The 22,030-nt window shown below is 41.4% G+C and overlaps 1 long non-coding RNA gene across 1 annotated transcript in view; it reads left to right on the top strand.

Annotated features, from left to right (window-relative positions):
* LOC309666971 overlaps nucleotides 1–21,727 on the top strand; it is a 36,644-nt gene extending 14,917 nt beyond the window's left edge. The window contains exon 3 of the long non-coding RNA XR_014267435.1: nucleotides 13,207–21,727. This is a non-coding gene — a long non-coding RNA (uncharacterized lncRNA). The remainder of the gene's footprint in view (nucleotides 1–13,206) is intronic.
* Nucleotides 21,728–22,030: the final 303 nt, after the last annotated feature.

The raw sequence follows: 22,030 nt of genomic DNA, 5'->3' as shown, positions 1-22,030 counted from the left end.
GATCTAAGAGTCTTGTGTCTTCTGCCAACATCCATAAAATAGTAGCAGATTAACTTATTAACTTAAAAGTAAGGTAAAACAAATCCCATACCTCACACTTCCTAGCAGAATTGATACCAAGTCCAGATAAGCATTTGCCTTCTCTGCTTTCAGTATGTCCACAGTACCATGAACCAAGAGTTTATAGAATACTTGAATTATCAACTTGGTATCCTATAGAACATTGCCTTAGATTGAGGAACATTTTTAACAGTGAGGGAGGTACAAAAATATGGTACACGAACACAGTACCCACTGTTCTTATCATGTGCCCCATCATTCAGAGGCATTTGTATTTAAAAAATGGCAGTCTGTTAAAGATTCAGGTAAGAAGTCAGCTGAGGGTCAAAACCCTGTGGTTTAGGGATAATTTCTGCTAGTATGTGATAGACACATTCAACCAAAGATTGATACAGAGTGCATCCCCAATAGCTATAATACATTGGTCCTGAAACCCAGTAGTACAAATAAAATTGGGCCTTCTTGCCACCTCTCCCAATATCCCACTTATAGAATCTATGCTTCTCTTCCTTGAAGACTTTGACTCTGCTAGGTTAAAAATCTTAGTTCTTTGGGAGAAACCATCAGCCAAAGGATACAATAAAGGTTCCATTGAACTTGGAATTGTAACTACCACCAGATCACCATCTAGCAGTAGACCAGCAGCCAAAGATACAATAAAGGTTCCATTGAACTTGGAATTGTAACTACCACCAGATCACCATCTAGCAGTGGACCAGCAGCCATATAAAGGAATTATACTACCGCGGAAGTAACTGATAATGATTAACATGAAGTTCTAGGATTTTTTCTACACAATGGCTCACGGAAGAGTATGTTTAGAATCCAAGCGATATACTGGGGCTCTTGGTGACTCCATGCCCAGTGAGAATGATAAATGGGCAATTGCAGGTATTATACCCCAAATAAAAGCAAGGTAACATCACTTGACAATAAGAACCTGCGTCAACCGTCGGTCAAATCATTGAGGCCAGTTCAGTGACGGTTGTGTAAAAGGGAATTCTAGAAGGGATGGTGAAGCAAGAAGATCATGAAAATCAGTTATGCCCATTGGATTAGCTACAGCTATAAGAACTATAATTTGTTTCACTAATCCTCTTGCTTTCAATCTTTTCAGACATATAACTGGCTACTACCTTGAAACAGACTCTATGACCAACTGAACTTACACTTTCTCTCCTGAGGAATAAGTGAGAAAATCTTGTTCTCACAAAAATGGAGTCTCCACATTTTAGTTCTGGGTGCTAGACACATAGCACAACTGAATCTGAGTGGTGCAACATGTAAAACACTGAGGTGCCACGTCAGCCTCCCCTGTCTCTGAGGTCTTTGGGCATAGTTTCCACATCTCCACGTATGCACTGAACTTCAAGCAGCCACTACCCAATAGCAATTGTCTCATGCCAGTGCCACATACTCTTTACCTCCTCCCCTGGCTTTCCTATTGATGCTAAGGAATCAAGCACCAAGAGAACTTCTCGGGGTTCATGCAATCACCACCCAGAAATCCAGAATTCATGTCCCATGGGACCAATATGTAGCCAATGGAAAAGGGAGCTGAGCGAATAAATGTTTCTCAATCCATCTCCCACTCCTCCCAACCCAACAATCCACACTGACAATGCCACTCACTCAAGGGGAAATCCCAGATCACCTCCCCCCAAACTCGTCACCACCCAACACAGCCTCAGTAGTTTGTCTCTGTCTCTGACCCCCAAGTAATTACGGTAATTACATCAGAACACAAAGGTACTTAACAGACTCCAATATTCCCCACACACCAAAGCCCCCCAGGCAAAGCAGGCTCAAGCAAAAGAACTTAGTGTTCAAGTCCTTTCCAGTCGCAGGGCGTGTCCAATAGGCTCTCCCCCAGAAAGGCAATGTGAATCTTCCATGAGTCTCCCGCAGGATGGGTAACAAAGTTTATTCGGATTCTTCCTGCTCTGGCTTTGCTTGATCTTCTTTCGGGTTTTCTCATGGTAGACTGGGTGCTGATGGTTAGATAGGGACCCTCAGCCAGTGCCCCAGGCTCCCTGAGCCACCAGACAGGTAAAGCCTGTACCTTGGTGAGAGGTGCTTCACAGCACTGGGGCGAGTGACCCAATCCCATCCAGCGGGTCCCGCCCATCAAATGATGCCACAGGTCCCACTCCCTAGGAGCCATTCCTTGTTTCATCTGGAATGAGTGCCAGGCACTTCTCCTCCTCGTGATTTATCTCACGTGGACCGTGTGAATGCAGTTCTGGACTCCACATTTCTCATCAGCTTTCCTCCCTACGTGAGCCCTAGAGGAGCCCCCTCACCCCACCATTTTTTCCTCCAGAATGAAAAACACTAAAAAATGCAGTTAAGTGAAAATAATGCTTTGGAGGGACGAGAGATGTGATCATAACTTAATTATCATTTTTATTTTTAACAAAGTACTAAAGGCATCAGAAGGCCTTGCCAAGGTTGTCAGTGACCAGCTCACAGCCCAGGGATCAATAGAAATATGAACTATAAGACTTGCTCCTTGGAAGTCTAGTTGGCAACTGCATCTATAACAGGGATTCCCAGGCTAGGGAAATTTCAAAGACAAAACAAAATTTTAGAGAATGACAGAGTTTTATTTTGTCATGTATAGGCATCAGAAGCAAACAAAAGACCCTGCCATTTATTCTCACCGTTGTATCTTAAATGAAAGGAAATTTTAACATCTAAAGATGGGAAGAACATGATTCAAATAAAGGAGAGCCTTTGACTAAATTAACATCAAGAAAAAAAAAATTACTGCCTTGTTGTTCTCCTCATTTCACTCCAGATAAATGTCAATTGGTCAGAATAGACCTGCAGGAGTCCACATTCAGAGTTTGGGAACCATTCCTCTGTAGCATAACTCAACCACGAATTTGCACAGAGCTTCCTGTGCAGCGGTAGGAACCCCTACAGTGGGTATCAGGATATTACTAGCTTCTCCGTGACCTGTGCTGGAGACCTGCCCCAGCCCTCTGACCATGAGCAATGAGAGGCTGTCTTTCAATTAGGATGGAGACTGCAGCCATTTGGAATCTGAACGCAGCTGTGCCGTGTAAAGTATGCCGGCAGCTTGGGATACAGATCGTTTTCTGTTGCTAGGCCAAGTAAAATGGATTCTTTTTTATTCTCCCTTAAGCAATCCCTATTTTAAATCTATTATTGAAAATCTATAGGACAATGTTGCAAGAAGAAAAATGTAATGAAGTATTACCTTATGGCAATGTGTTTTTAACAGCACAGACTACCAAATGACTAAGAGACTTCAATAGCACAGGCAACTCTTAGAATTGGAAGAGCCCCTAAAAGTCATCAAGCACACCTCACTGCAGTTCAGGAAGCCCTGCCCCACATTGTAGCCCTCACTCCACGCCACACGGCTTACCTGGCCCCCAGGGCTGCTCTCTGCTTGTGCCCGGCTCTCCCAAATCTTTGGTTCTAGCCATTGCCCCTTGCCAGAATTTGAAGTCTCACGTGAGAAAAGTATTATCATTTTTGTTTCCACTCAGATTGGAGAAAAAACAGACCTCACTCTTATACCCTCCAACCAAATCCTATTCCCCAAAATCTTTTCCCTCCAACTTGAGTTGCAAAATGAAATCTCACATCTGTACCTGGATGACAATAGATACAGGATAAGGAGAGGGGCTGGAGAGGGACGAAATTGCCTGTTGCATATGGGATCTTATATATTTTCTTTCCATAGAAAATCTCCAGAAGCTACTTCCGTGGGAAAATTAATTTCAAAAGTACAAGAAAAAAGGAAAAAAGCAGTGAAGAGCCATGTCCGGTTTTGGCTGGGTGTTTGGAAGGCTCAGGCCAGCCTGGCTGGGATTATGTGAGATGATGTATCAATAGGATGGAAAGGGGCTGTTCAGGTGAAGCAGGGCAGAGCTGGGCTGCAAGGCCGTGGTCACTGCAATGCATCTATCAGCTGAACAACTGACTGACCTTGCCCTCAGGCAGAGTTATCTGGAAACCTTTTACTTTTTAAAATTTCTGCAATCATTAGCAAGTAGTATTCTTATTCTAGAGGACAATTCTGAGACCATTTTTCTATTCTTTCTGTATTATCACCAAGTGGTGATTTTCTCAGCTGAACGGTTCATTTCCGTTGAATTTATTGGCTCCATTTTGTACCTGGTTGTTTTGCAATCTAGTCACTCACCAGTATACAATCCAGAAGTCTGAAAAAATGGGTTTTGAAAGTAGCTCTTCCTGTAAGTTTCATATTGAAGGAGGAAAAACTGAGCTGGAAAGTATTTCCTAGAACCCAACTCTGTACTTGGTCTGACATTTGTGAAATAATTAGAACGTGACCCTTGCCTGTGGTGCACTCGTTTTGAATTCCTAAGTGATGTAGACATACTGTGAAGCAAGATTGGGCAGGTTCCTACAGACCATTTACCATTAGGAACAGAAAGTTCCCAGGAGAAGATGGATGCTCTTGAGAAAGATAGCTACGAGCAGTGCTATTTTGAGAAAGTGGGGAAAAAAAGTCTCTCTACAACTGTCTAAAATGTCCCATTCCCTAAGCTCTCTAGGCTTTGGGCTGTGCTAATACCAGAGAACAGAGAAGCTAAACCAGCACATTCTATGAGAAAGGGCGAAAAAATCTGCTTGATTCTCTGTCAAGTGTAGCAAGGGCTGGAGAAAGGCTTTGTAAAGCCGTGACAGGAAGCCCCAGTCAGGTGACTTGACGAAGAACAATTCCCAGGATAGAAACTTCTCGTGTATTATGAGCCACTGATTTGAGTCACCTGGAGCAAAGCACATCCTCAGGCTTTCTTCACATTTCTGAGCTGTCCGACTCAGAGTGAACTAAACTGAAAGATAACTGAGTGAAGTTTTCAAGAGGAAAGAAGTTTCGGTATGAAGTTGTTCCTCTGAGGCCTCTGTGGCTGGGACCCTGTGGGAGGAGGGGGCCTCGGCCAGACAGCAGGCTGCGCCCAGCTTCCCAGCAGGCCCTGCCTCTAAGACACGTATCATTTCAAAACTCTCCGCTACCTCTCTTCCTCAGTGTACCTTTTCAGTGTGGCTGCTTCTTTTGTTTCGCTCGTTCTTTTCTTGCCCATAACGTTAGAACCATATATATATATATTTTTTAATCTTTTCACTTCTTTTTTTTTTTTTTAATTTTTTTTTTAACAGATTGGGTTTTTTAAAATTAATTAATTTATTTATGGCTGTGTTGGGTCTTCGTTTCTGTGCAAGGGCTTTCTCTAGTTGCAGCAAGCGGGGGCCACTCTTCATCGCGGTGCGCGGGCCTCTCACTGTCGCGGCCTCTCTCGTTGCGGAGCACAGGCTCCAGACGCGCAGGCTCAGTAGTTGTGGCTCACGGGCCTAGTTGATCCGCGGCATGTGGGATCTTCCCAGACCAGGGCTCGAACCCGTGTCCCCTGCATTGGCAGGCAGACTCTCAACCACTGCGCCACCAGGGAAGCCCGAACCATATATTTTTTTAAAAACACCCTATGGTAATGGTTTATGATGGACCCCCTTAAAAAGTCTGAGCTGGAGAAAGAACCAGAAGCATGAGCAACGGGGTAAAGAACTGTGCTGTCAAGGGCAGCACTAGAGCAAAGTCCAACTGAGCTGGAAAATCATTTTACAAACTTGCAAGAATGGAGTCCCTCAAGCTTTGCACGCCTACGTCTTTCAAAAGGCAATTTACAAAGAAACGAGATTTGAATTAAAAAAAATTTTTTTAAAGGACAAGGTGTGCCCTCAAAATCAATATCCCAACATATATTCTAGATTTAATTCTGACTCTAAAATAATTCAGTTACGTGGCAGTCCCCTCGAGAGAATAGATACCATTCCAGAGCTGCACACTGAACAAGGCACTTACACAAAAGGGCCAGTGAATATCCTTGCTGACGTGCTGGGGGATGCAGGGCACCATGGGCCTTTCAGTTCCTCTCAGAGCCAGCACTCACCTGTGAGCCCTGCGTGAGCCACAGCTCCCTGGGATGACCACTCTCTGCCAGCGTTTTTAGGAACTTCAAAACTAGCTATTAGGGGCTTCCCTGGTGGCGCAGTGGTGGAGAATCTGCCTGCCAATGCAGGGGACACGGGTTCGAGCCCTGGTCTGGGAAGATCCCACATGCCGCGGAGCAACTGGGCCCGTGAGCCACAACTACTGAGCCTGAGCGTCTGGAGCCTGTGCTCCGCAACAAGAGAGGCCGCGATAGTGAGAGGCCCGCGCACCGCGATGAAGAGTGGCCCCCGCTCCCCGCAACTAGAGAAAGCCCTCGCACAGAAACGGAGACCCAACACAGCCATAAATAAATAAATAAATAAACCCCCACAAAAAAAGTTAAAAAAAAAAAAAAGATCCCGCGTGCTGCAATTAAGACCCAGCGCAGCCAAATAAATAAATAAATATTTTTTAAAAAAAAACAAAAAAACTAGCTATTAGGTCCCCCGAGCTAGATCAAACCGGTTCAGAACACACCCAGGTGAGCTGACTCCAGCTTAGACAGTATTGTAACATGGAGGAGGAACAACATACAGGAAACAAATGTGCCACTGTTCATCCCTGACTCTGCCCAAGTGCGGTGAGCCCAGTTTCTGTCTGGGAAAGAGCTGGATGCTACTCTTGGCGTGGCTTCCATCTGTAAGTATGGTCTGAGACCCGTAAAAATGCAAAGGAGGGAACAGCTGCCTCTTCCTCTTTCTACTCCCCCATCCACAAACCACCCTTGGGTCCTGAGTGAACCGGAGTCAGAGAGCTTCTAGGGTTGCCCATTTGCGTGATAAGAGTGTAGAAGCCGTGAGCCGTCAGCACAGGGTATCCTGGGCCAGGAGAGGTGCTCAGATTCTGGGTACCAAAGAAGCTTCACTGACAATGGAGACTAGAGCCACGTGGGCACTGAGGCTGTGACAAGCAGCCTCATCCACTGCGGAACTGTCAGCAGTGGCTCTTGACCAGGGATGATTTTACCCCCAGGGGACACGTGGCAAAGTCTGGGGACATTTTTGGTTGTCACAGCTGGAAGGATGCTCCTGGAATCTAGCAGGTAGAGGCCAGGGATGCTGTTAAACATCCTACAACATACAGGACAGCCTCCCCTCAACAAAGAGTTATCTGGCACAAAATGTCAATGGTGCCAAGGCTGAGAAGCCCTGATCCAGAGAGAGTATGTCACCAATCCTACACTGAGGAAAAGCAGGGAGAGGAGATCCACAAAGTGATCCCTGGCTCTTAAGAAAGCACAGTGCTGGGGCTTCCCTGGCAGTCCAGTGGTTAAGACTCTGCCCTTCCACTGCAGGGAGCACAGGTTCGATCCCTGGTCGGGGAACTAAAATCCTGCATGCCACGTGGCATGGCCAAAAAATAAAAGAGAAAGCAGAGCATTGTCCTGGGTTTCCTCTAAGGAGGTTTGTCAGGAGTAACAGTGCTTCCCAACAGGAGGGAAGCAGTCATGGTGGGTCAGGTCTGTCCTGACTGAGGCCCTTGGATTGGCCTTCATATTTGCTATTTCAATCCTTGTAAATGATTTTACAGAAAAAAAAAAAATATATGAAAAGGAATTCTTACAGCTCCCCTAGGGAGCAGTTCTGAAAATCCCACTTTTTGTTTCAGAGTCAACAGAAAAAGATGACATCATAGGGCAGGGGGTTTTGTCTGTTTATTGACTGATACACCCCAAAACCTTAGAGCAATATTTGGCACATGGAAGGCACTCAAAATATATTTATTGAGTGAATAACACCCTCAGATCAGCCTAGGACCCTTCTCAGGCTCCCTCCTTATTGGAGAAATAATAACTGACATTTATTAGGTGTTTATTAAGTGCCAAGAACTGTTCTAAATGCTTATAATATCCCCATTAATTAATCCTCAACCACATTATGAAGTGGGCACTATTATTATCCCCATTTTACAGAGGAGGACAACGAGACAAAGAAAAGTTAAGTAACTTGTCCAAGGTCACCCAGCTAGTCAGTAGTAGAGCCAGGATTCAAACCCACGCTGTCCTGCCTCAGAGCCTGGTAGCTTACACGTGGGTGGGGCCTTTTTCCCCAGGGAAGACCATATGCCCAGGTCCAACGCTGCTACGTCTCACTCAGCACCAGTGAGAAATAAAACTAAAAACAGAAAATAAGAATAGTACCTCTTGGCCTAGAATTAAGCCCTGAAATTGTGATAAAGATGCAGGTCCAGAAAAGAGAAGAGTTGAAACATCCCCAAGTTCTGGAAGACCTAGAGGAGTCTTTGATGCTGCGAGGTGACAGACGAGTAGGTTAGGATCAGACAGCAGTGCTTTGCCTGGCTCCCTACCCAGCTTCCTGCACCTTCATCCTTAACTGTCAACAGAGTCTCCTCCTGCTCAGGGCCCACCCCCTGTGTCCAGCTATGCATCTGAACCTCATCAGACAGAACTGGAGGGGCCCTGCCTCAAGCCACTCAGCCACTTAGATGTCAGCCTTAATGTCAGGTTTCTCCTGACTCTGTGCTCCAAGTAACCCCAAGCTGCCTCCCAGTTCCTCTGAGCTCATAACCTTCTTAGCTTCTGCCTGTCCCTTCTCTCCCTCCCAGGATGAGAGCTTTGATCTTGAAGCCCCTTTTGCAGTTACATCCTGTTGGCTTCTGTCAGACCATCCACCTGACCACATCTCCACAGATTGTCTTCATTCAACTACTATATCCCCACGGTCTGCTCCCCTCCCAGAGCTCTGAGCTGCCTGGCTAGACCTCCCTGACGCCATCACCTGCCTGGACTGCCACTTGGCGTTAGTTCCATCCTTTTCACATACCATGCTCCACCTGCCGGGACTCCCCACTGCTTGCAGCTGTGTTTGTTCCCAGCCTCTGCCCTGAACCCCTGGGATGGGTATGCCTGGTCCCCAGACAGGTGGACCAGCCACCTCCTGAGAGCTGACACCTCAGCTGTGCTGCTGCCTAGAATGAAAGCTTGACCCCACGCTGAGATCAGCATAGCAGCAACTTTGTCCTCCACCCTGCATAGAGCTGTGTCACATCCTCTATGCAGGCTTTCCTAAACTCCCCAGGCCAAGTTGGCCATCTTCCTTGGTAAACTTGGAGTTCCCTGGATAGGTCTCTATGAAGACACCTGTCACTATAATAATATTTAATGTGTAATATATGTAACAGGGTAGAGAATAGTCTCTTCCTTTGTAGCAGGCATGAGATTTCTCTTAGGGCAGGAAGCATTTTTGTTGGGAAAATTTTCTTAAGATTGCTTGGCTTTAGTGAGTTCCTGCAAGAAATATCATCTGGTGCTTAGACCTCAGAGAAAAGGTCAAGATTGCGTCAGACAAGGAGAGCTATCTACTTGATCCTCAGAGCAAGGGGAGAGAATAAAGGAAGGAGAAACATATGGGCAGGGAAAGGAAGAGTGGAGCCACCAAGATACAAAAAACCTCACACTCTAGGATGAGATCCTGTCCCCTGGAAAAGCCAACCAGCCTTACAATAAATAAATTGTTGTTAGAAAGCAGAAATGAGTTGGGATTTGGCATCCAGGTTTATTTGAAAGGAATCAGAAGCAACATGTGTAGACACAGACCCAGAGACAGAAGAATTGTGGGATTGCAAACCCTTTGGAATTAATTGTATATATAGATAAATCCTTTTATATTTTTATATGTCGAGATAGATAGATAGATAGATAGATAGATAGATAGATAGATAGATAGATAGATAGATAGATAGATAGATAGATATAGTTATCTCTTGGGGAGGCTTAGAACTTCCCAGCCATGAATTGGAGGTCCAGCCATGCCCATCGAGATGTCAGAGATGTGTGGAGGGTAGGAGGGTGGGCAGCTGACATCTGAGTAGCGTGAGCTTCCGCTATTTAGCATAGGACTCCTTGACAACAAAGACCACATTTTATTCATCTTTGTTCAGCCTTTCTTTGACACAGTGCCTGCCTGGCACACAGATAGTGCTCAGCAAACATATGGTGAATTGGTAAATGACTGCAGCTATCCTGAGAACAACTCTACCTTGCTAGTTTTATGCAAGATATCCTTGGTTTATACAAGATATCCTTGTATAAACCAGTCTCCCTAAGAAATTGGAAACTATCATCTGAAAAATCTTCTTCACACCTTGTGAGAAATCATCTCAAGAGAGTTACCAAGCCGGGGAATTATGTTTTGCTGCCTTGCTTGTTTGGGCAGAGGGCACAGAGCCCTGGGCAGAGGGGCTGCCATCCTCCCGGGCCTCCAGGGAGTGCGGAGGCCAGCCTTCCTGAGTCAGCTCACGGGAAGGGCTCACGTAGAGGGCCCCAGGTGGAGGTGGGGACGCTGTCAAAACCTGGGTTGGGTAGAGAAGGGAGGAGCCATTTCAGCTTCTGTGTGCATGCTGATTTAGTTCTCACAATTATTTCCCTAGACTAGAGGCTGGGCATGAGAGCTATCTACTTCCTGAGAAATGGAGGGGGGCTCCAGATGAGGCATTAAAGGTACAAGAGTTGCAGGATGACCAACCCGACACAATAACTTACACTTAAAAAAAACAAAAAACCAAAACCAACCAAACAAAAATAGCTTACACTTGGCCCTGCTCTGATGCATCCCTGCTTTGATGCATCCTATTCCTTTACCTGGCTTTTGAGGGCCTCCTCAGCCTGACCCCACTTAGCTAGCCAACAGATTCCCAACGTCAAAGAGACGCCTTCAGAAGTTGACCTCACTCGCCAATCGGGAGGCCATGTAGGTTGGTCCCAAGTAATAAAATTTCCATGAACCATACGAGCAGGGACGCTGAAAGACAAGACCCTGATCTTATAACTGAATGAGCCACCCATTTGTTGCTGAGGTTGTTAGTCGCTTACCCTGTCTTCTAACCAAAGACGAGGTAGCCTCTATTTCAAAAGCCAGTTGATCTGATCTCTCACCAGCTGATTTCTGAGTGCCGTTTCCACGAATGAGTATTTACGTACTTTCTAGGCCATGTCACCATCATGTAAGAAGCTCAAGCAATACTTACACATGTTATGTCTTAGAACACGTTATTTTCCTGGAAACAAGGACAATAAGTGCTACTTACTCCCTCTAATGAGAATGTGCCAGCCTGTCTATCACCCAGGAGGAGGAATGACAGGAGGTCTTGAGATGCCCTGACGGGGGCTCTAGGACTCTTATCAACTGAGTTCAAAGAGAGAACAGTCGCTCATGGTGGGTTTTCCTTTAGCCAGAGGCTGATATCATGGCTATTTAGGCTGCAGTGGGGTAATATTCAAAAAATAATCACTGGAGTCATATAAGAATATTTGCACTGTCTCGCCTGAAGAGAACACCTATGTTCATAAAGCACCTGGGATCCTCACGGCTCTGTGGTGGGTCTCTCAAGATTGAACACTGCCTTGTCAACCAATCCCCCCACAGTCACCACTAAATATTAATAACTTTGCCTTTTGAGCCCTTTCTTACTCTTAGCAGGGACTGTCCTTAGGGCTTCCACGTGTTGACTAGTTTAATCCTCACAACCTTATGATGTATGCACACTTAGTACCCCCCTTTGACACACAAGGACACTGAGGCTCGCCCAGATTAAGTAATTTGCCCAGGGGTGTTGTTAATAAATTGTAGGACCTGGATTTGAGCTCAGGAAGCCTGACTCCAAGACCTATATACCTAAATGCTATGTTACTCCAACATCAAAAAACAAACAAACAAAAAAAACTGAGAGAAAGGGAAGAATGATATGTGAATGGCATAGAAAACCAACATGAATTAAACTATCTGAACTGGGGGTAGAAAACAGAACAAAAAAGAAATCAGAGGAACAAAACTATCCTTTTATCAACTCTGTAGTTCTCTCCATTTAAATCTGATGCTGACCTCACTCCCATGGGGAGATGGAGGCCACAGTTAAAATACAAGCGGAAACCAAACTAACTTGCTTTGGGGTTTCAGTGTGAGGATAGAATTTTCGATTTGATTTCATAATTTCGTAATTTGATTTCGTAATTTGATTATCCGGGCTTTTCCTTCAAATGTTGAGTTTAGACACTAACCCCCAACAAAATATGACTCCATTCAGTTGAGGTGACTGGCTGGGGCAAAGCTTGTAGCATTTTTCCATCACAGAATCGCCATCAAGAGGCATCCTGAGAAGCACCAGTCGTGCGCCAGGTTGGCATTCAGAGGTATTCCTTCCTTCTGCTGCGGGGGCCAGAGCCCTCGGGCTGCCCAAGTCACTGGGCTCAGTAGGCACCGAGGAAGAGCTCACAGAATAATAGCAACTAAATTAAAACTGCACAGATTTATAGTCAGACGCTGGCCAAAACACCATTAAGCAATTCTCCATACATCAATCACACATTAGTAAGAACTGCATCATACAGATTCTACTAGTATTTTCCCTAAACTTACAGCAAAATATCTGCCCACGAATGCCCAATGCTAATTGTTCTTCCATGTCGAAAGCCATTTCCTGTGTGCAATGTCCCTCATGTCATTTGACAGAGGTATTTTGCCAGAAGCACATTGGGCCTTCTTTCTGAGCATCATATTAGTCATTATCTTTGAAGCTGGTTTTAGAAGCTTCTCATAAATAGTGTAACTCATACTATTTTTGCTCTAAGAAGCTCATTTGTGTCAATATTCAGGTAGAGAAGAGGGCCTCAGACGGGAAGCTGAAACTAAGAATAATGTATTCAGGAATTGAGGGGGAACGGTCAGTCTCCCTTTTAGTTTAGACCAGTAGTTAATTACCATACTTCAGAGTCTCCTGAAGAACTAAAGAAATTAAAAATAATTCCTAAGCCACACCCAGGTTTTGATTTTAGGGTCTATTTCTATAAAATAGTTTGCCAAATAAATGTTTGTTACAAGATGGAAAAAAAGTATCCCCCCCCTTCCCCGCCCCAGGTCAGAGAGGCAGGTACCTGGGATACTTTTTTAAAGTTTTCTAGCTAATTTCCATGATCAGCATAGACTAGAGTTCTATTGTAAAAATAATATATTCCGGAAAGCCCTCTGTGCTGCAGTTATTTTCCATTAGTTCTAGACCTACTATCAAAATGTAATTTTTCCAAGGATTAATGTTTGTAAAAGATGAACAACTATCATGGAGCATGTATTAATGAGAGTTTAAGATTGCAAAATTGACTCTTTTACTTCCTACCTGTATTTTCTCTCAAAATGAAACAGAAGAGTACCACCTAGGAGAAACTTCGCACACTGACCAGAACCTCAGAGCCATCGCCTTCCCGGTTATCCCAACAGGTAAGGGACTGATAAATTTGACACGTGCCATAAATAAGAAAGCAAGATGAAAGTAGCTTAAACTTTCTCAGAGGCATCATAATATACTGCTCCCCCATTCACTGCTTTCCCTCAGAAGCCAGAAATTTTGTGGGGGACGGCAAGGTGGAATACATCACAGACAAGCAAATGTCAAGTGCTGAATTTCCTCTTCTTTGTCTGTTCTACTGTCTCCTCAGTGGTGATCCTGGTCTCACATCAGACTCAGGAGACACAGGCAGTGCTCAGTACCTTCAAAAAAACACTTGACCAAAACGTGATTTCCCTTACTCCATGGGGAGATACTAAATAAAGAAATGCATTTTATTCGTTTATTTGATTATTGACTTTTAGTGATAGTATGTGTTTCATTAATCCAGTTTCTGATATCTGTTAAGATATTTGGTTCAGATTACTTTAATTCAGAAAAAGAGGTTTCTAGAACAGTGTTTCTGCATCATCCCTCCAGTCGCCATCATGAAGTTAACCCTACAGTGGACATCTCTTAATTGGATCAAAAATCAAGGATTGAATTCCTAAGAGCTTGGGTAATAAGATGGCATCAGCCGTATGTACTCAGACTGGGAGCTTGAAAAGCAAAGGTATAATCCTGGCGTCTTTCCTCCTCATTCCACAAGAAAGGGCATGTTTTCAAACCAGAGGTAGGTTTGTTTTATAAACCAGGTTACGTAGGCCCATAGGCCCATCTGTGTTTATTTTCCATGTGTTATCCCCTAGTGTAGGTAAAGCCTTATTTGAATGTTCCAGCCTGTCTCAGCAATGCTTCCCAGACTTGAGGGAAGAGTCATAGGTCCACATTACCCTGATGGGTCAGAGAGGAAGGACTCCTTTAGAGGCAGGGTCTGTGGTAAGTTGAAGCTTGAGGGGGAGAGCAAATTTCCGGATACAGAACAAAAGTAGTATGGCCCAGCTCTACCTCCCCATCAGGAAATGCTTCTTTCAAGGAAACAAACCAATTAAGAGGTTTGACATTTTTTCTCCTTATTAAGTAAAGTTGCGCATCCTACAGAGATAATATCCCCATCTTACAGAAGAAATAACTGAGGCCAAGGTACACTGAGTTTCTTTGCCCAAAACAACAGAGCTGCAAGTAGTGCTGTAAGAAGTGAGAATCATACCACTTAGTGTTTCACATCACCGATTTCCAAATTTTGGGGAATATAGCACACTTCTTTAAATCTTTTTAGAATTGTTGTAAAATACATAATGAAAAATTGCCATCTTAACCATTTTTAAGTATACAGTTCAATAGTGTTCATATATTCACATTGTTGTGCAACAGATCTCCAAAATTTTTTACCTTGCAATACTAAAACTCTATACTCATTAAATAACTCCCCATTTTCCCATCCTCCCATCCCCTGGCAACCCCCATTCTATTTTCTGTTTCTATGAATTTGACTACATTAGATGCCTCATACAAGTGGAATTGTACAGTATTTGTCTTTATTTAAATGGCTTATTTCACTTAGCATGATGTCTTTAAGGTTCTTCCCTGTCATAGCATGTGACAGGATTTCCTTCCTTTTTAAGGCTGAATAATATTCTACTGGGTGTATATATTATGTTTTGTTTATCTAGTCATCTGTCGAGGGACACTAGAATTGCTTCCAGCTCTTGGCTATTGTGAATAATGTTGCAATTAATGTGGAAATGCAAATATCTCTCCAAAATCCTGCTTTTAATTCTTTTGGGTATATACCCATAAGTGGAATCGCTAAACCGTATTGTAATTCTATTTTGAACTTTCAGAAGAACTGTTTACCTTAGTGGCTGCACTATTTTAAATTCACACCAACAGTGCAAAAGAGTCCCAATTTCTCTACATCCTTGTCAACACTTGCCATGTTGCCATGCCATCTATTTTTTTGATAGTTGCCATTCTAATGACTGTGAGATGACATTTCTTTTTTTTTTTTTAACGTCTTTATTCAAGTATAATTGCTTTACATTGTTGTGTTAGTTGCTGCTGTATAACAAAGTGAATCACCTATACGTATACATATATCCCCATATCTCCTCCCTCTTGCGTCTCCTTCCCACCCTCCCTATCCCACCCCTCTAGGTGGTCACAAAACACCAAGCTGATCTCCCTGTGCTATGTGGCTGCTTCCCACTAGCTATCTATTTTACATTTGATAGTATATATATGTCCATGCCACTCTCTCACTTCGTCTCAGCTTACCCTTCCCCCTCCCCGAGTCCTCAAGTCCATTCTCTATGTCTGCGTCTTTATTCCTGTCCTGCCGCTAGGTTCTTCAGAACCTTTTTCTTTTTTTTTTTTTTTAGATTGCATATATATGTGTTAGCATACGGTATTTGTTTTCCTCTTTCTGACTTACTTCACTCTGTATGACAGTCTCTAGGTCCATCCACCTCACTACAAATAACTCAATTTCATTTCTTTTTATGGCTGAGTAATATTCCATTGTATATATGTGCCACATCTTTATCCATTGAGATGACATTTCATTGTGGTTTGACTTGCATTTCCTTAATGATAAGTGATGTTGAGCATCTTTTAACAAGCTTGTGGGTCATTTACCTATCATCTTAGGTGAAATGTCCATCAAGTCCTTTGTCAATTTTTTAACTGATTTATTTGAGTTTTTTGTTGATTTGTAGCTGTTTATATATTCTGGATATTAACCCCTTATCAGATATATGGTTTGCAAATATTTTCTACCATTCTGTGGGTTGCCTTTTCACTCTTTTGATTGTGACCTTTGATGCACAGAAGTTTTGAAGTTTGATGTAGTCCCATTTATCTATTTTTGTTTTTCTTGCCTTTGTTTTTGGGGTCATATCCAGAAATCATTGCCAAATCCAATGTCATGAGGCTTTTCCCCTATGTTTTCTTCTAGGAGCTGTGTAGTTTTAGGTCTTACATTTAGGTTTTTAATCTAGTTTGTATTAATTTTTGCATATGGTATAAGCTAAGGGGTCAATTTCATTCTTCTGCCTGTGAATATCCAGTTTTCTCAGTACCATTTGTTGGAGTGGTCTTGGCACCCTTGTTGAAAGTGCTCACTGCCTCAGCAAGCCTCCCTTCAAAACTTAGGATTAAAGCTCACACATGTTTTAGCAGATGAGATCTTTCTCTGATGTAAAGAGCGTTGTTATTCCTTTACCTCTTTGGTATGTCCAATGTCATTAATTATAGCAAAAAAAAAAAAAAACCACACACACACAGCAACTTAACACATTAATCAAACTTCGGTTGCAAGCCAATGACAGAATTGTGGTCCATCCATGCGCCTCAGCATACCAGTTGAGCACCACAATGCTATAGTGTAGTCTCTCAGGGAAGGTATTTCTTGGAACCCTAAGCATATTTTGTCCATCCCTACTAAGCTGAATAATTACATGAATTTAATCAGAAAGATTAAATTTTCTGACTACTGTGGAAAACGTAAACATATTATGTATTTATTTTTGTCTTTTTAAAATTAAAATATAGTTGACATACAATATTAGGTTAGTTTCAGATGTACCACGAAGTGATTTGACATTTGCATACATTATGAAATGATCACTATGATGTCTAGCAATCATCTGTCTACATACAAAGTTATTACAATATTATTGACCATATTCCCTATGCTGTATACTACATGCCTGTGGCTTCTTTATTTTATAAATGGAAGTTTGTAGATTTTAATCCCCTTCACCTATTTCAACCCCTCCTATTCCCCTCCCTACAACCATCCATTTATTCTCTGTATCTATGAGTATGGTTTTGTTTCATTTATTTTTTTGTGTTTTAGATTCCACATATAGTGAGATCATACAGTATTTGTCTTTCTCTGTCTGACTTATTTCACTTAGTATAATACTCTCTAGATCCATCCATGTTGTTATAATTGGTAAGATTTCTTTTTTATGGTTGAGTAGTATTCCACTGTGTATATATACCACACCTTCTGTATCCATTTGACATTTATATTGCTTCCATATCTTGGCTATTGTAAATAATGCTGCCGTGAACATTGGTGTGCATATGTCTTTGAATTAGTGTTATTTCCTTCAGGTAAATACCCAGAAGTGAAATTACTGGATCATATGGCACTTCTATTTTTAATTTTTTTGAGGAACCTCCTTACTCTTTTCCATAGTGGTTGTACCAATTTACAATCCCACCAACAGTGCACAAGGGTCCCCTTTTCTCCACATCCTCACCAACACTTGTTATTTGTTATCTTTTCAATGAAAACCACTCTGGCAGATGTGAGGTGGTATCTCATTGCGGTTTTGATTTCCTTGATTATTAGTAATGTTGAGCATCTTTTCATGTACCTCTTGGCCATCTGTATGTCTTCTCTGGAAAAATATCTATTCAGGTCTTTTACTCATTTTTTTAATTGGGTTGTTTGTTTTTTTTTAATATTGAATTGTATGAGCTGTCTATATATTTTGGATATTAAACTCTTAATGGACATATCATTTGCAGATATTTTCTCCCATTCAGTAGGCTGTCTTTTCATTTTGTTGACAGTTTTTTTCATTATGCAAAAGCTTTTTAGTTTGATGTAGTCCCATTTGCTTATTTTATATTTTGTTTCCCTTGCCTGAGGAGACAGATCAAAAACATATTGCTAGGACTGATGTCAAAGAGTGTACTGCCTATGTTTTCTTCTAAGAGTTTCTTCTAAGAGTTTCAGGTCTTACATTTAAGTCCTTAATCCATTTTGAGTTTATTTGTTTATACAGTGTGAGAAAGTAGTCCAGTTTGATCCTTTTGCATGTAGCTTTCCATTTTTCCCAGCACCACTTATTGAAGAGGCTGTCTTTTCCTTGTTGTATATCCTTGCCTCCTATGTCATAGGTTAATTGACCTTATGAGCATGGGCTTATTTCTGGGCTCTCTATTGTCTTCCATTAACTTCGTGTTGTATGTCTTTAGTTGTAGGAAATCTTTTCTGCTGGTCTTCATGTCGTTCTCATAGATAGAGAGATACTTGCTCTATAAGTAGTTGTAATTTTGGTGTATCCATGGGAGGAGGTAAGTTCAAGGTTTTCCTTCTCCACCATCTTGGCCACCTCCAAGGTATTACCATTTTATAGCAAAGTACATAAATAGGAGCAATGACTGCCATTTGATTCATGAACGAGTAAGAAGTATGTTGCCTAAAATCATTTATTTTATTTGTTTGCTGACGTCTCCACCCATCAGAATGTCAGTTTCACGAGGGTAGGAAATTTGCCTGTCTTGTTCACCTCTGCATCTCCAGTACCTGTTACAAAGTAAGTATGCAATAAATATGTGCTGGGAGAATGAATGGCAAAATGGGCAAATACAGAAAACTTGTAAAACATGGAAGATCATTAAAAATCATGTTTAACCTCATTATCTACAGGTAGCCACTCTTTATATATTTTCAGATTTGTTCTTTTAACCTCTCTCCTTTCTCTCTCTGTCTCTCTCTCACTCTTGCTCTATCTCTCTAGCTGTGTGTGCATGTGTATGATAAAATATATGTAATGTACATTCTATTTTATAGCCTGCTTCTATCTCCTGGCAATAGCTATTGAACATCTACCTATATCAATAATAATTATCGTAAAGTTTAAATATGCTTTTTTAAAAAATAAAAGAGTAAAAAGTAAATAACGAAAGTCATACCCCACTCAATCTGGTTCCCAGAAGTAACTACTGTTAAGATTGATATATATTATTCCATGGCTTTTCCTTTGTCTATATAAACACACACACACACACACACACACACACATACATATACACACACACATATATAAGATGTTATATAACATATCATATATATATATATATGTATGTGTTACTATATATGTGTATATATACATATACATGGGGAAATAAGATCACAGAAATTAAGCTTGCCTTTTTAAATTTCAGAATATATTGATATTTTCCCATCAGAACATGATGAAATTTTTAAGAGCTTTTTAGTCTTTAAAATGCCTACAGGGTAGGGAGAGAAGTAAGCCAACAAAAAGCAAGCTGATTCCTGCTTAAGAGAAGTTTAGGAATTAAAGACAAACTGTATCTCTGAAGGCAAGGACTCAGGGTGGGGTTGAACACAGGAGGATAGATTTAAAGTCTTTACAAGAAGCATATAGAAGCCCAGTTTTGCTTCTCTCCTACAGTTAGTTAAGTGACTTCTCCTCAGCTTTGACCCAGAGGTACTGAGGATAAATCATGGCTGAGGGCAAAATAAGGCACATGCTGAAAACAGGTAGATTATGTTAAAGGCTACATATTCAATGGTGAAAGTCCCAGCCAATTCCCCGACTGGCTTCTAGAATAATAGGAACCAGGCTCTACCTTCTAGGCAAGAGATAGGAAAATCCTGCTCCAGGAAAACTGATCAGCCCAAGAGAAAAGACTTAAGTATGATAGCAAGTTGGAGTCCTCCTAGGCAACAACCAGATTTACCTCCTTAACCTATGGTGAGGACCATAGTTGAACCCAATCAACATACATGGAGCTTCCAAACTAGAATTTTTTGTGTCTTACTCTGAAATATAAATGAATAACCAAGGATCATCAAACATCCAAGAAAAGCCTCAAAATTTAAAAATAGGGACCAAAATACAAACATAAACTACCAAAAAATGGAATTCAAGGGGAAAAGAGACATGGTTAGGACCGGAAGTAAACATCAAAAACTTATTATTAATGTCTTATGGAAAAATGAGAGATTTTTCTTCCACAAAATAAGACAGGATGATAACCTTTTAAAAAAGAGGAATAATTAGAGAATAAGAAAAAGCTCTTAGAAATTAAATATTTGATAGAAGAGAAACTTTTAGATTCAACAAAAAGATTGAAAGACTAGTATTGAGAAAATCACTGCAGAGGAAACATAAAAAGACAAAGAGATAGAAAATGGAAGAGAAAGTACGAAAAGAAAAGAGATCTGAAAATGGAGAGAAAGACACAGAGAATTAGAGGATGTAGCTAGGAGATCCAACATATGGCAAATAGGAGTTACAGAAAGAGAGAACAAAGAAGTGGGGCACTACAAGGGGATAAAATTGACACTAAGGGGCTTCCCTGGTGGCACAGTGGTTAAGAGTCCACCTGCCAATGCAGGGGACACGGGTTTGAGCCCTGGTCCGGGAAGACCCACATGCCGTGGAGCAACTAAGCCCGTGCGCCACAACTACTGAGCCTGCACTCTAGAGCCCATGAGCCACAACTACTGAGTCTGAATACCACAACTACTGAAGCCCACGTGCCTAGAGCCTGTGCTGTGTAACAAGAGAAGCCACCAAATGAGAAACCCACGCACTGCAATGAAGAGTAGCCCCCGCTCGCCGCAACTAGAGAAAAGCCCGCACACAGCAACAAAGACCCAATGCAGCCAAAAATAATAAATAAATAAATAAATAAAATTTATTTTTAAAAAATTGACATTAAGACACGTCATAAATTTCAGAACGTGGAAATAAAGAGAAAATACTAAAATCTTCTAGAGGTGAAAAAGCGAGTTACAAGCAAAGGATTGGAAATCAAAATGGCTTCTGACTTCTCAAGAACAATCTGGAATCTGGAAGGAATGCCTTCAGAATTCTGAGAAAAATAACATTCAAATTCTGAGAGAAATTATTTCCAACCTAAAATTATAAGCAAACGAAAAATGACGCAAGAATTAATTCTAATAAAAACAGAAGGTTGTAAAAGAAGGGAATAAAATCATTTACTCTGAGGCTCAGCTGAGGATTACCCTTACATAGTCATAATAATATAAAATGTGGATATTGATATAACCAAAATAGTGACATAAGACCATCGGGAAACTGGGAAGAGAAATTATCTGTATGTGTGCATACGTACCTGTGCATGTGTGTGTATCTGTGTGTGTAGGGGTGACTAGGATGGATATAAAAGAGTTATATCCATATCTTCCACAGTAAGAAGTCAATATAAAATTAGAAACTTAAGGAAAAAAGGCACATTACTTTGAAGGATGGTGATAAATATCAGAAGAAACAGCTAAAACAGTTTCCCATGGTTGCTTCATAAGCCTGGACACAAAGAATGAGGAGTGAATTGGCGGAGCCTACTGGTTTCATGATAAACTTTCTGTGTTCCATGACTTTTTAACTAGGCATATGTATCATTTTGACTTGTGTTTTAGAAGGACATAAAAAAACTTGGGAAAATATTTGCAATGTTTCTGGGAATGAGTTAATAGACATTAAGTTTAAAAAAAAATGATACCAATATTCTTGCATTTACAGTGCTGTCATGGAAGGGCTCTCACAATTTTTTAAATGGTGAAAGCTGCAGAATGTTTGCAAACTGCTTAACAAAATTTCAGTTTTGTCTATTATAGAAACACATATCTTATTTGGAAACATTTTAAGTATGTAGAGACATACAAAGAACATAATACATATATTTCTGTGTCCATCAACCATAATTTTTAAAAAAACCTAACATTCTGTCATTTTGGCTTCAGGTTTCTTTCTTTATATATATATATAAAAGAAATAGAATACTACAGACAAATTGAGGTCTCTTTCATTCTCCTCCAGTTTCATTCCTTTTCACCCTCCCTAAAGGCAGCTATATCATAAATTTGTTGAGTATATTTCTAGTTGATGTTTTATGCTTTTGTTACATATAAAAATATCCATAAACAATGTAGTATATGCTTGGTGGGTTTTTAATCTTTTGTAAATATTTCCATAATGCATGAATTAGTCTGCAACTGCATTTTTC

The sequence above is a fragment of the Balaenoptera physalus genome (genome assembly GCF_965194825.1).
Source record: "Balaenoptera physalus genome assembly, chromosome: 9".
In the NCBI taxonomy this organism is placed as follows: domain Eukaryota; kingdom Metazoa; phylum Chordata; class Mammalia; order Artiodactyla; family Balaenopteridae; genus Balaenoptera; species Balaenoptera physalus.
The sequence above is the reverse complement of the archived record's forward strand: the minus strand, read 5'-3'. Positions and strand labels throughout refer to the sequence as shown.